Below are 14,042 nucleotides of genomic sequence, written 5' to 3' on the forward strand. Positions count from 1 at the left end.
TAGCAAGACAAAAACTGTGTTTTGTAGTGTCCTGTTTGGCACTCTGTGTGTGCATGCACGCACGTGAGGTGGGGTAGTTTAAATACCTTCACACTAAATACAAAAGAGATTAAGATAATGTCAGAGAAAAATGCCACTTGCATCATTTAGAGTTATTACTGTGTAGCATTTATACCTTTGTAAGTAAAAGAGAGGGTTTTGGAAGGCTGGGGGTTAACAGATAATGGATGCTGTTAAAAATGACAGCGGAGAACACACCCCAGTAGCTGAAGTTACACTCAGAGGATTGTATACTACAACCAGGGCAACAGCTGGGAGTGTGCTCATCCAAGCAGAGGAGATGTCACTTGGTACAATCTCACACAACCCAGAAATGTGTAACTAGGATGGTTTATTTATAATTGGCTGTGTCAAATGCTAAGATGCTAAGAGTAGATAAAATACTCAATGCAACTTTGACCTGTGGGACGAAACGACAGTGGGGCCCTTTCTGCAGACGAGGAGGCATCATCCGGAGACCAATATCTAGCCCAGAAATAGCCCCCACTGCTTGCAGCTCTCCGGCATATTGTCGCTCTCCCCATCTTTGCCCCTACTTGCAATACAGTATAAACCCACTTGGGCAGTGAGAGACGGTTTCCCTTCCTCTGTCTTAGCCCTACTTGGTTCACTACTGTCTCGAGTTCATCTCCAGTCTTTTTTCTTCTCTTTCTTCATTCTCATTCCTCTCCTAACAACTCTGTGCCCTCTTTAAGAAAATCCACACACATTTGACAAACGGAAGCATCACCAAGACAGAATCTTCAGAACTGAAATTGCTTATGGAACTAAATTAGCTTATAGTCATTTTGTTATACCAGACTACTTGAGAGGGAATGACATTTTAAGTTTTCCTGCTATGCTGTATGATTTTACCAACATGGCAATACTTATTTTCTCATTGTGTATTTGAGAAAATTGCCAAGAAACAACATTTAGAGTGCTAGCAATGCATAATTTCCTTCTTGACAATACAATTAAGGGGGGGAGAGGCAACGTCACGATTAATCTCAGGAGAAACAAATGCTGTAATGGTTATTTTCATTAAGGACTACCGATACCTTTAGAAAGACTCTCATCATTTTATTTAGACAAGAGATAGTGCCATTTTCCAAGCCACACATTACAGACTGCAATCAGGTGAACTTATTATATTCAGTAAATGTATTCATTTCCACATACTTTACAAGGAAATACTATCAACAAAAAGCAAAGCATATTCTGCAATTAACTCATATTCTGTATTGGAAATGTTAAGACTCAGTAGAATCATTATGGAATAATTATGTTATCAGTATTTACCCGTAGTTCTGAAATTCAGGCTGCACTGGAGTATTAAGAAATGCAGTGCTCCTAAATCTTAACCTGACAGCCACTATGGCATAGTAGACAGAACCATCCGAAGTAATGAGATGCAAGCACAGACCACTGGTTTACCAAACTCAATACTGTTTCCTTGGAGTGGCAGTGGGTCTCTCAGGTCTACCCTTTTTTTCAACCTGAAGATGCTGGGGATTAAACCTCAAACGAATCTGCATGCAAATCGTACCTAATCATGCGCGCTAGTATGGAGCCACCGCCCGCAACTGAGAAATAAAGAGAATCCCTGCAGCGGTCCTGGGAAAACCCAGGAGCCAAAATTTAACTCTGTTCGGTAGACCTTGGGGAAAGCGAAGCACCAGAACTGCCGCTTCAAATGCAAAGAAGACAACCTGTGCTCCTTCCCTAATGCTTTTGTGTGTAGCAGTACTCAAGACCTTGATTTTCATGATCAGCCTACCACTTCCCCCCAAATGAACTAAATCAAAGTGTAACAGAAATAGTTTTTGAATGTGCGGACAAGGTAAATTCTCTATGGCATCTGGCGCAAAGATAAAGCACTGGCTATTTCCACGGTAAGCTGCATTTTAGTTCTAGGAGGCACTACAAAACTAGCTTTAAAATTCCACAAGCAACACAAATGTGCCAACTGGACTCCTTTGACATGCAGGTCAATGCCTTTCCAACACATCATAATTTCAGGAAATTAACAAGATTCCAATTTGCATACATCTTCCCCATTTTGTGGACGTCTTGCTCTGACTGAATACTCCCAGGCGTGATGAATATCAAGCAGAATCTTTCATATGAAATACTAGATTTGAAAATACAGGTCTATTATTGAACATTTTTAACATTCCAATTGCAACCCATCTATTAATTCATTTATGAGCCAACAGTTTTATCACAGTTCTTTACCTGCCACTTTCCATTTTAAGAGAAAGCACTTCATATGCATGGCTTGGGAAAGAACAACGCGTTTGGTTTTTTTCAACACGCTGCTTCCAAACGTATGGCATTCCCCCCCCCCCCCGCCCTCCATTAAGAAAGGACTGTCTGGGAATGACTAAATAACACTCATTGTGACAGGCAGAAAGCAGAATGTTCCATCTGGGTACCAAAAGAGAAGAGGACAATGATGTACTGGGATGAAAGAAAAAAGAAGGCCCCTTAGACAACACCTTTCTTTTTTGGCTACTATGTTTGGACTGCCCTGACCCGGACAGCCCAGGCAAGCCTGATCTCGGCCGATCTCAGAAACTAAGTAGGGTTGGCCTTGGTTGGTAACTGGATGGGAGACGTCAAAAGAAGACCAGGGTTGGTATGCAAAAACAGGTAATGGCAAACCACCTCTTTTAGTCTCCTGCCTTGAAAACTCCAGAAGGGGTCGCCATAAGTCGACTACAACTTGATGGCGCTTTCCACCACTACCACGTGTGGGCTACTTCAGGTACGATTTTTATTAGCAAGACAAATATTTGGATCATACTTTAAAAGTCGCTAGTACGGAGCAACGAAGACTCTAGATTAGATGCTTCTCGCAGCTCGCAGAGAGACAATCTTGCAACGGCCTCCTCAGAAAGCTTTGGGCACTCAGTAGCCGGGATACAAGCTTTAGAGTGAAATCCTAAGCAGAGTTGCTCCAGTCTGATCAAAAAAATTCTTATTATTTTTATCAAAACTGATCAAAACAATTCTTCTTCTTCTTCTTCTTCTTCTTCTTCTTTATTAGATTTATAGTCTGCCCTCCCTGCGAACAGGCTCAGGGCGGATCACAACATACAAATAAAAACACATTGATAAAACAGTATAATGATAAAAGCCAGATTTAGGGGCATAAAAACAAACTCTGTACCATGTTCCTAATATCCCAGGGTGGATTCACTTCACCCTTCCCTGTCAAGGGAAGAGAGGGGTGGAGGCATGAGTTGGTGCGCGATTTGCCACCATTCCTACAAGGGGCAGATTACTCATATAGCCCCCCCACTAATAGGAGACAGGCAGGGAAGCCTGTCTTTATTCTCTGAATAAAGAGAAATAAATTTTAAAATATCACACCCTCCTTTGTTTCCTGAGTCACCTTCTGGGATGATGTTCCCCAGAGATGACAAGGAATGTCCCAGAGTTTTGTGGAAGGGGGGGGGGGGGTTGGAAGAAGCAGGTAAAGACAGAAAATCACATGGAGCACCTCCTCACCTTGCAGCCATGTGCTTGCTGCGTGTGTGTGTGTGGGGGGGATCTCCTATTTTGCTAAATTATCTTGCCCTTGCATAAAGCTTCCCAGCCTCTGGGATTCAACTTGGTAAACAGATGAACCCTGGAGAATCTACAGGGTCTTCCCCTCTCCCCTGGAACCACTCCCATCTTGCAAGCTTTCAAGAAAGGACTCCAGTTTCAAGATGGTGCACATTTCAAGACCGTGCAGATGCTCCCTCTCTGCTCTTGAAGAGCTGGGGAGTTTACCTCTGGGCTGGAGCAAGTACTTCTTATCTCAGGATCACTCATGGATTAACTTATGGTTTAGAAAAATCACTAAGCCAACAGTTAGAATCAAACTGAATCTGTACTGGTTTTTTTTTACATACTTGTAGCAATCACACACGTGTGTGTGTGTATGGACAGATGGACACACACTTACTAAGTTACTGTTGCATGCAAAGGGTGTACAACTATACGTATATATTTTTAATATGAAAGAGAAAGGCTGTCCCATTTAGCAGTTCCCCTTACCTCAAACTGGGCAGGCATGCACACAGTAGTATCAGAAAGAGCAGCAATATAAGGGCCATAGTGTTTAACATCAAATCTAACATGGTTAGAAACTGAAAATCAGTTCCTCAGAGGTGTAGCACCAAAAGACAGAGATCTCTCAGTGTCACCAGGTGATCTCTGTCTTTTGGTGCTACACCTCTGAAGATGCCAGCCACAGCTGCTGGCGAAACGTCAGGAACTACAATGCCAAGACCACGGCAATACAGCCCGGAAAACCCACAACAACCATCGGTCTCCGGCCGTGAAAGCCTTCGACAATACATTGAAAATCAGACAGTTTGACCACGTTGCATGCTACAATCACATGCACTATTCCACAAAGTATCTAAAACCTTTAGATTCAGCTTTTTAGGACATGCATTTATTTTCTCTTACATGGAAACACAAAGGCTTCAATCCTTAACAGACCTCCTTGCAAGAGGGAAAGGGGGAAAACCCATCAAACTTCCTGATCCAGCAGGGCTGCTAGAGCAGCAAGTGAAGGCAGCAGCAAAAAAAGGCCTTCTCCTTAGACTAGACTGGAAGATGGCCCCCTGCCTTGACATGGTTTATCTGGCCAGTTGGATTCACGCCACGGGTGCATCACGATTAGGCCAATGTAATCCACTCTATATAGGTCTCCCCCCAAAATCAACTCGGAAACCCCAGCTGGTGCAAAACACCGCTGCTCGTTTACTTCCAGGAGCTAGCACACGTGTCATTCCCATTCTGCAGTCACTCCGCTGGCTACCCATCAGTTACCAGGCTCAATTCAAAGTCATGACTGTTTACATTCAAAGCTCTTCATGCCTCAGACGGTCAAATCCGCACGAGTGCCTCATTCCCTACGTTCCACCAAGGCAGTTTCGCTCATCTGAACGGGATCTTCCGCAGATACTACCCTGCAGTCGGACTAAACAAACAACTGCCTGTACAAATGCTCTCTTTTGGGTAGCCCCCACCTTGTGGAACGGCTTGCTTGATGCAGAGGAGTTAGCCGTGTTAGTTAGCTTGCTTGAGGAGCTGAGAAAAGCTCCCCCTCTCCTGACTTTCCACAAACTATGCAAGACAATTATTCTTGCATATTCTACTCAGATTATAGGGCTGGGTCATAAGTAATAACTGAGAGATACCTTACTGAAGGACAGGGACTACAGACTAAGCTATTGTGTTCGGTCTGCTAATGTAGACACATTCCTCCTGAATAGTTTGACAGGGCTAATGATGTCATGTTAATTACTTACGCTTTAAATTCAGAGAGGTTTCATCTCTGTTTGGCTTTCTGCTTGTTTTCCAAATTTGCGGCTACCATACCATTGAATGTTCTAACGGCGGATGTTTTCTTTTTGCTCTGTGAATGTTCTAACTATTGATTATGTTCTAGTCACTTGGCAGTATGTAAACTGCCTTGGATCTCGGTGAGAAAGGTAGACTATAAATCAACAAGAAGAAGAAGAAGACTGGACCTCAAAAATCTAGGACAACATTCTTAAGTAGCAGTGCAATCCTAAAAACAATTACACCCTTCCAAGCCCATTGACTTCAATTGACTCAGAGGGTGTATCTCTATTTGGATTACACTTCCAGCATCCACACTGTTCTACAAGAACTGTCTTGTTTACCAGCACATGAAATCATGGCGTCACGACCTACGGTCCCCATTTCTAATGCTGTAATCTGTGAAGTCACACAGCTATCACGACTAAGCACAGACACATGAAGATGCCGTGTTGAAGCAGCCCTGCATGTACTTTTCCAACTGCATATTCGATCAACACGACTGCAAGGGGGAGCAGCCCTCGGCACGCTGGTCCTGTCTTGCCTCCACGCAGCGATCACAGGGGTGGGGGTCAGCGTGCTGGTCGCTGCCCTCCTCCAGGTACTTTGACTGAACGAGCAACTGGGGTGCCTGTCCAGGGCTGCTGCTGCGTCAGGCCATTCACCTAACTAGATCAGCGCTCTGACTGGCAGCAGCGCTCCAGGATCTCAGGTAGAGGAAGGTCTTTCCCATCGCTCTTTTAACTGGTGATGCTGAGCTCTGAACCTGCGACCTTCTTAGCACAAGGGGCTCTTCCACTAAGCCACAGCCCTTCAGCATTTATTTTGCTGATGAAGAAACAGAACAAGCACATATTTGTAAATGTCTTGTAGCGGTCAATAACTAATGCAGATCATTTAAAATGTGTGCGTGTGGTAATTTGAAGGCTGCGTGAAGGAATAGGTTCTCAAAATCACACAGGCTGTAGCCTTATACAGGTTCATTTGGAAGCAAGCCTCACGCACACGATGTGCCTTGCTTCGGATTAAACATGCCCTAGTTGCTATTGCTAGGAATTAACATTCTCCAAGTCCCTGCTTCTTTCGTTTTCTTCTCTTTTGCATCGGCCGGTCACTAAGAAAGAGATTATTCTGGACACAAAACAATGCCTGTATTGCAGAACAGTACTGCAAATTTGAGGTTATTTAGAGACATACTCCCATGTCATAATAGAAAAGAGTCCCGTAGCACCTTTAAGACTAACTGACTTTACTATACGGTGGAAATGGATAAATTAACTAGAAAGTTAAAAGAACAAAGTTCAAATGATTTTTTGATGGACTGGAGAAAATTTAAAGATTATCTGGAAAAGAATTGGGACGTAAAAGACCAACTGTGGTCTATGGACAATTTTTGATGAGTACCTTGTAATTTGTTGAATTTTATACTGACTGTAACTTTACCTTTGAAGATTATGGAAAATAATAGAACTAGAGGAAGTATTTTATGAATTAAAGGGTAGAAGAGCTGTTGGAGGTCTGAAGGGAGGGGAGGGAAAGGGTGGATTGGGATGAATCTGTACTTTGTATGAGAAAGAGATAGTGAAGTGTCTATGTTTGTTTGTTCTCAACCTATCCAATAAAATCTTATTTTTTTAAAAAAAGACTAACCAACTTTACTGTAGCATAAGCTTTCGAGAATCACAGTTCTCTTCGTCAGATGCATCTACTCCCATGTCATGGCACACATAAGCCAAGTCCTTGTTTTAAATTTCTCTCCCCAAATCCAACATAGACAAAATTGGCAACAAAATTTGTAAGTGGATTCGAGTTACAAGATTAACAGGTTTCATCAGCCATTTCTAGCAGTTCTGTGTGCATAGTCTCTATTTCTTATCTTTATTCACAGGATTACTCAGTATTGCCTGGCAACATCAAATTTCTACAAGCAAAGCATTTTGGAAAAGAATGAAACTCTTTAAATTGTAACGTGTGATAATCGTACACACACAGACATTCCTATATGTACATGTACTGTGAAACTGCATCTAACTATAGCTTGGTGACATGTCTACATCACTGGAGGTAGACATGTGTGGGATTATTATTAGCGTAGGATTATCGCTTGTTACAATTTAAAGAGATTAAAGAGTTTCTACCTCCTGTGATGTATAGACCAGTCAGTGTGCTATAGCAGTTGGAGCATCAGGAGAGGACTAGGGTAATCATGGCCCAGTCATTTTCTCCCACTTAAGCTACCTCACAGGGATATTGTGGAAATAAAATGGGGGGGGGGGGGCTTTCTGAGCGCCTTGATACAAATATCCCAGACAGATAGACCTCCGTGATCCATACACACATATGTGAACATGTCATCCATCCTGGAACTGCAGAAGAGATGAAAGAGCTGTGATGGACAGGAGAAGGTTCTGGGTGCCATCTTCCCTGGTTAGAGTTGACCAATCCCATTGAAAGCGGCCAACGAAACTTTGAAGGGGAGGGTGGAATGGTCAACCATCAACAGAGGAAAGAGGCGGCTGGACTTCTGGAGGGAACATGAGGGTTAGGAGGGACCCTGGCCCAGGCAGGGGTGTCTGCTAGGGACTACAGTGAGCGATTGTGACATGCGGGAGTTTGGGTGCTATTCTCAGTGCCATGTTATCAGTCTGAATCAGTTAAACAAGCTTTGTAACTGCTAGGCTTTCTCAGGCCCCACTCCGGTTAGTTGGTTACTGTAATACTGAGAACGTGGGAGAATAGGAAAATAAGAAGCAACCGAGACAGGCGCTGACTTTTTTAGTTGCATTCTTCACGCCCACTCTCTGCTTGCTTCAAGCCTAAAATCCCCTCATAACAGGCCACGTAAATGTCATCCGGGTGGCATCCTGTGCCCAGGCATCACCATTATGAGGGACTATCAGTACTAAGCGGTACCAAAGGCTTCAATGACAAAAATAAAAGTAACAGGGGAAAAAACCGTAACAAGACAAAGGCCTGGATCAGGGGTTGTGACAGGAGCCCTCAGAGATTCATCTTCCTTTCAAGCCCTCCTACGAGCAGCTGCTAAAGGTGAATATATTCCTGATGAGAAATACACATTATATGTTGCTAAACTTTCAAGGAGGTAATCAGTGATAGCACGAGAGGGGAAATTAACTTGGCTTTTCTTTCACCTGCTAGTTGATTCAGTTACTTATTAGCTAGATATTGTGGAGCAAATGAGCACCCCTGAGGGACAGAGAAGAGTGCGTGAAGGATGGGAACATGCCCCCCACCTCAAGGGCTGCTTGCCGGGGGGGGGGGGGCATGTTCCTAAATTCAGGCTGTGCTTTTCCTAAACCAGGGCCTGGATTTCTGCATGCAAGTGGGGTCTGTACACTCCTACACACAGAAAGCTAGTATCAGGGAGAGAATCACATTGGAACTTGCCACCCAGATTCCCAACTGCAGTCTGTAACGCAACAACCTGGACACAGCCATTGACTAGGCCTATGTCAGCTAATATGGGGAGGTAGAAGTGATCCTAACCCAAAGGCTTTGCATCCAATGTCTCTTAAAACTGGGTGCGCATGGGAGGGCGGGGGGAATAGGAGCTCCTGGTGCTGTAGTAGGGTTGGTAGCTAGAGCTCTCCGAAAATTACAACTGATCTCCAGGAAACACAAAGATCACTTTCCTTGAGAAAATGGCTGCTTTGGTAGACTCGGTGGTGTTATACCCTGCACAGGTCTCTCCGCTCCCCAAACCCTGACCGCTTCAGGCTCCACCCCTTCCAAATCTCCAGTAATTTCCCCTCCTGGAGTTGGCAACCCTATGTTGTAGTATGATTGCCCACTGATACTCCAAACCAACAATAAAAGGCTCCCCCCATGCAGAAAACTAGTGCATCAGGGATAACTGCCCAACCTTCTCCTGGGCTTGCCCAATTTTGTTTGTGCAGAATGCAGCCACTCATCCTATCCGCTCCCAGCTGGCTTGCAACTCGCTTGCCAATCTCCAGGTGTGGGGGGCCTGCGGATCTCCCGGAATGACAAATGATCTCCAGGCTGCAGAGTTCCCACCCCCTGGAGAAAGCGGCTGTTTCGGGGGGGGGGCAAGCCAGTGGGGTTGCCAGCCTCCAGGTGATGCCTGGAATGACAAATGATCTCCAGGTCACAGAGAGATCGGTTCCCTTGGGGGGGAAGCGGCTGCTTCGGAGGGAGGCCTCTAGGGCTGATGCGCGGAGGGCGGAATACAACTCGAATAAAATAAATGAAATGAATTATGCCCCTCCCCAGACCCCCGCCCTTTCCATCCTACACACACACACACACACACACCCCAAATCTCCAGGGATGTCCCAGCCTGGACCTGGCAACCGGGCCAGTGCCCCGCGCCCTGCCCGCCCCGGGCCCTCCGCAGGAAGGCCGGCCGGCCTGCGCCCCCCCAATCCCCAAGGCGGCTCCGCGGCAGCCCGCAGCCCCACCGCGACGCCCCGGGCGCTCCTCCGGGCAGGCCCGCCGCCCCCGAGCGCGAAGGCCCCGCCGCCGCCGCCGCCGCCACCTACCGGGCTGCCTCCTCCGGCTGCTGGCGGGCCTCAGGCGGGAAGGCGGGCTCGGCGCGCGCGACCGCCCGCCCGCCCGCCCGCCCGCCGGTGGGGAGGCCGCGGCCGAGGCGGGAGGAGCCGGGCCCGGCTCCTCCCGCCTCGGCCGCGGCCTCGGGCGGCCCCCAGGCCTGCCGCCCCCTCACGAAGCGCGGCCCTGAAGGAGGAGGGGGGGGGTCCGTGAGGCCTTTCCAAAGCCCCCCCCCCCCCCGCCCTTGAAAAGCCGCCTCGAAGCCTGCCTGGGAGACGCGGCCTTGCCTCGCTCGGGAAGCGCCCCGTTGCCAAGGCAACCCCCCCCCCCCTTGACAAACAGGCTCGGAAAGTTTTGCCGCTTCGGCCTTGAGCGTCACGTCAGAATCGTGAAGGAAAAAAGATGCCCCCCCCCGGACCCCCTTCCCTTTTCACCGGTTACAGTTTTGAGGGGGGGGGGCTACGGGAGGGTTGCCAGCCTCCTGGGGGCGAGCCCAAAACACAAGGAGGTTCTGCCACCTGGAGCCTAAAAAAGGGGCAAAGTAGCACCAAACCTCCAGTCAAACCAATCTAACCAAGGGGTAGGGTTGCCAGCCTCCAGGTAGTAGCTGGAGATCTCCCAGAATGACAACTGGTCTCCAGGCCAAAGAGATCAAGGTCCTTTCCCTCCCCAAACTCTACTTTCTCCAGGTTTCTCCAGGTTTCAACCCCCAGATCTCCAGGAATTTCCCAGCTTGGAGCTGGCAACGCTGGCCGCCTCCATGTGAATTCCCCATGAGGAGAAGGACTTTATCCTGAGAAAAAATGCTTTCCTCGCAATACGATATAGCAGAGTCCAGTAGCAGCTTTGAGACTAACCAACTTTATTGTAGCATAAGCTTTCGAGAACCACAGGTGTCTTCGTCACATGCAGAGAGCTGTGGTTCTCGAAAGCTAAGCAGGGTCTGCCTTGGTTAGTACTTGGATGGGAGACCTCAAACAAAGACCAGGGGTGCAGAGGCAGGCAATGGCAAACTACCTCTGCTAGTCTCATGCTATGAAAACCTCCAGGCGTAGCCATGTCAAACCGCCTCCAAAAGGGCTACTATGCACTTTTTAAGTTGGAAATTCAGATAAAGGACCTATGATCTTCCTTGCGGATATTGCCATGACTTGGTACAATGCTAAGAATCTTATCCTGAGAAAAGCCTATGGACAAAGTACATCTCATGGCAGCAAAAGCAATCATAGCACAAATTCGCCCCAGATTCTACCCCACAGCAGCTCCACTTACAAGGATCAGTTCATAGATGGCATGAAAGACTTCTGCTTGTGATACCCTGGAAAGTCTCTGCCAGTTTGAGCAGACAGTACTGACCTTGGCAGACCTTGGTTTGACTTAGTAGAAGGCAATGGCAAAACTCCCCAACAAACCCTTGAACAGGGTAGAGCTAAATTTCTTGCTAACTTGTTAGTGGGGCATAGGGGTGTGCAAGCCAAACTTTTTCGGCTTTCTTGTTTCGGCTTTACCCGAAACAAGAATCTATTTCGGAACACTGTAGGATCTGCTGCACTACGATGAAGAAAAATGGGAACCAGTCAGGGCTTTTTTTCAGCTGGAACGCGGGGGAACGGAGTTCTGGAACCGCTTGAAAATGGTCACATGGCTGGTGGCCCCGCCCCCTGATCTCCAGACAGAGGGGAGTTGAGATTGCCCAATCTCAACTCCCCTCTGTCTGGAGATCAGGGGGCGGGGCCACCAGCCATGTGACCATTTTCTCCAAGGGCAACCCACTGAGTTCCACCACCTCTTTCCCCAGAAAAAAAGCCCTGGAGCCAGTAATGTGAATAATAGATGTATGTTGTGCGCATCAGAAATGTTTCGAATGACTTTAATATTGTGAACAAAATGAATTACAAACATGTATTACTTCTGGGGAGGTAACAGTAAACCTCAAAGACTCATGTTAAAGCCCCAAGATTCCTGTTTATTTTTGCTGCACCAGACTAACACAGCTATGCCACTGACTCTGGAAAATTCACTGTAATTAGGATCTACTTATTTGTACAGTTTATTTACTTAACTGGATCAGTAACAAGTGGGGAAAATGAGACCAAAAAAACCATGGATTGTGCAGAAAATATGCCACAGGCGTTTTCTCTATTGAGGGGAATGAGGAAGATAGCAAAATTGTGTGTGATAAGGGAGGGAGATGGGATTGGTTTGAAATGTGCTATCAGGCTTCTCTTGAAGACAGTCATTTAGTACATCATGTTACTTTGGCGACAATAGGTACATTTTCTTGCTTTCCAGGGACCCCTTCTTTTCACATCCTCTCTCTTGGCATGTGGTTATTCATTTCAGTAAACTTCCCGTTTCTTTTTATCAGCAAGAAGACAGTCTTTACATTTAATAAATGGAGCGATACAGGCTTTAAGAATGTGTAGGGGTGCTATAAATGTGCAGTGCTTCTTCTGTAATAAAGGGGTTTAATTTTTTTTTTTCAGAGTGACGTAGTTTTGGGCCATTCCCCAAAGCCCACAGAATCAGGGCTTTTTTTCTGGGAAAAGAGGTGGTAGAACTCAGTGGGTTGCCAGTACAGGGGACAACTCTTGGCGGGAGGTGGTACCCCTGGTAGCACATGTGCACGCGCAAAGTGCACATATGCTCCCAGGACCAATTATGTCACTTTGGGCCTGCTGGAACAAGGGTGGAGTTTAAATCGCCCTTGGCGAAAATGGTCACATGGCTGGTGGCCCCGCCCCAATCTCCAGACAGAGGGGAGTTTAGATTGCCCTCTGCGCAGTGGCACGGAGGGCAATCTAAACTCCCCTCTGTCTGGAGATCAGGGGGCGGGGCCACCAGCCATGTGACCATTTTCAAGCGGTTCCAGAACTCTGTTCCACCGCGTTCCAGCTGAAAAAAAGCCCTGCACAGAACCAAGCAAAATGGCTGATCTATAACAGAGGGACCCACTCACTGGAGGATGAATGATTTAAACAATTCTGCATCTGAAGGTTATCTAAGAAAACAGGCACTGCAGATTATGTTCCAGCACGTTTTCATCTATGCATCATGATGGATATTGCATGGAGCACCAGGGCAAGAATGCTCTACCGGTAGTTCAAGAAATCTGTGGGATGATTGTTCTTTTATTGTTGACTTATCATTGATCTTATGATTTAAAAATAATCAGTGGTTCATTACATTGTTATTAATGTGGACTGCTCCATCTGGTTTGGGCAGACTGGAAAAAGTGGGTATAAATACAGCAAATAAATAAATACTTTCATTCACATACTGCAGCTAGTCCCAATACAAGGAATCAAGTGGTCCCTCCTCCATATACTACAAATAGGTTGACTTTCAGCTCAGATGGTTACTTAACACACAAAAGGCTTTCATTAAGACCACCCTCTGTAATACAACACAATATGCATGCTTACTGACAAGACAGAAGTGATACTGGTGAGCAGAAAGTCTGACCCAGGATTTAAGGTGTCACTCATTTTGGATGAGGTTGCACTGCCCTTGAAAAAACGGGTTTGTAGTTGGGGGTTTCTCTTGGGCCCAGGCCTGCCGCTGGATGAGCAGGTGGCAGCTGTGGCCAGGGGTGCCTTTTACCAGCTTCGGCTGCTTAGCCAGCTGCAGCTTTTCCTAGGCAAAAAGACGGACCACTGCAGAGTATGCTCAGGTTGCATATAGATGACTGCAGTGCACTCATGTGGGGCTGCCCTTGAAAAGAATTTGGAAACTTCTGTTGGTGCAGAATGCTGCAGCCAGGGTGCAAGCCTCCTATTGAAAAAAACATACAAACCAGTAAATAATCAAATGCCTCCCTGTTCAAAATCTTTATATAGACACAGGGCTTTTTTTCAGCTGGAACACGGTGGAACGGAGTTCCAGAACCTCTTGAAAATGGTCACGTGGCCCCGCCCCCTGATCTCCAGACAGAGGGGAGTTTAGATTGCCCTCCGCACCGTGCAGAGGGCAATCTAAACTCCCCTCTGTCTGGAGATCAGGGGGTGGGGCCACCAGCCATGTGACCATATTTTCACCGAGGGCGATTTAAACTTTTAAAAACTCCCCCTCTGTTTCAGCTCACCCAAAGTGACGTCATAGGCCCTGGGAGCATGTGTGCACTT

General features: G+C 46.6%; 1 protein-coding gene across 1 annotated transcript in view; it reads right to left on the bottom strand.

The window, feature by feature from the left end:
- Positions 1-9,973, bottom strand: part of BTBD3 (BTB domain containing 3) — a 28,657-nt gene extending 18,684 nt beyond the window's left edge. Inside the window, exon 1 of the mRNA XM_054983877.1 lies at positions 9,912-9,973. The gene's annotated coding sequence lies outside the window, so the exon portion shown is untranslated. The remainder of the gene's footprint in view (positions 1-9,911) is intronic.
- Positions 9,974-14,042: the final 4,069 nt, after the last annotated feature.

Source organism: Eublepharis macularius, chromosome 1, assembly GCF_028583425.1.
Source record: "Eublepharis macularius isolate TG4126 chromosome 1, MPM_Emac_v1.0, whole genome shotgun sequence".
In the NCBI taxonomy this organism is placed as follows: Eukaryota; Metazoa; Chordata; class Lepidosauria; order Squamata; family Eublepharidae; genus Eublepharis; species Eublepharis macularius.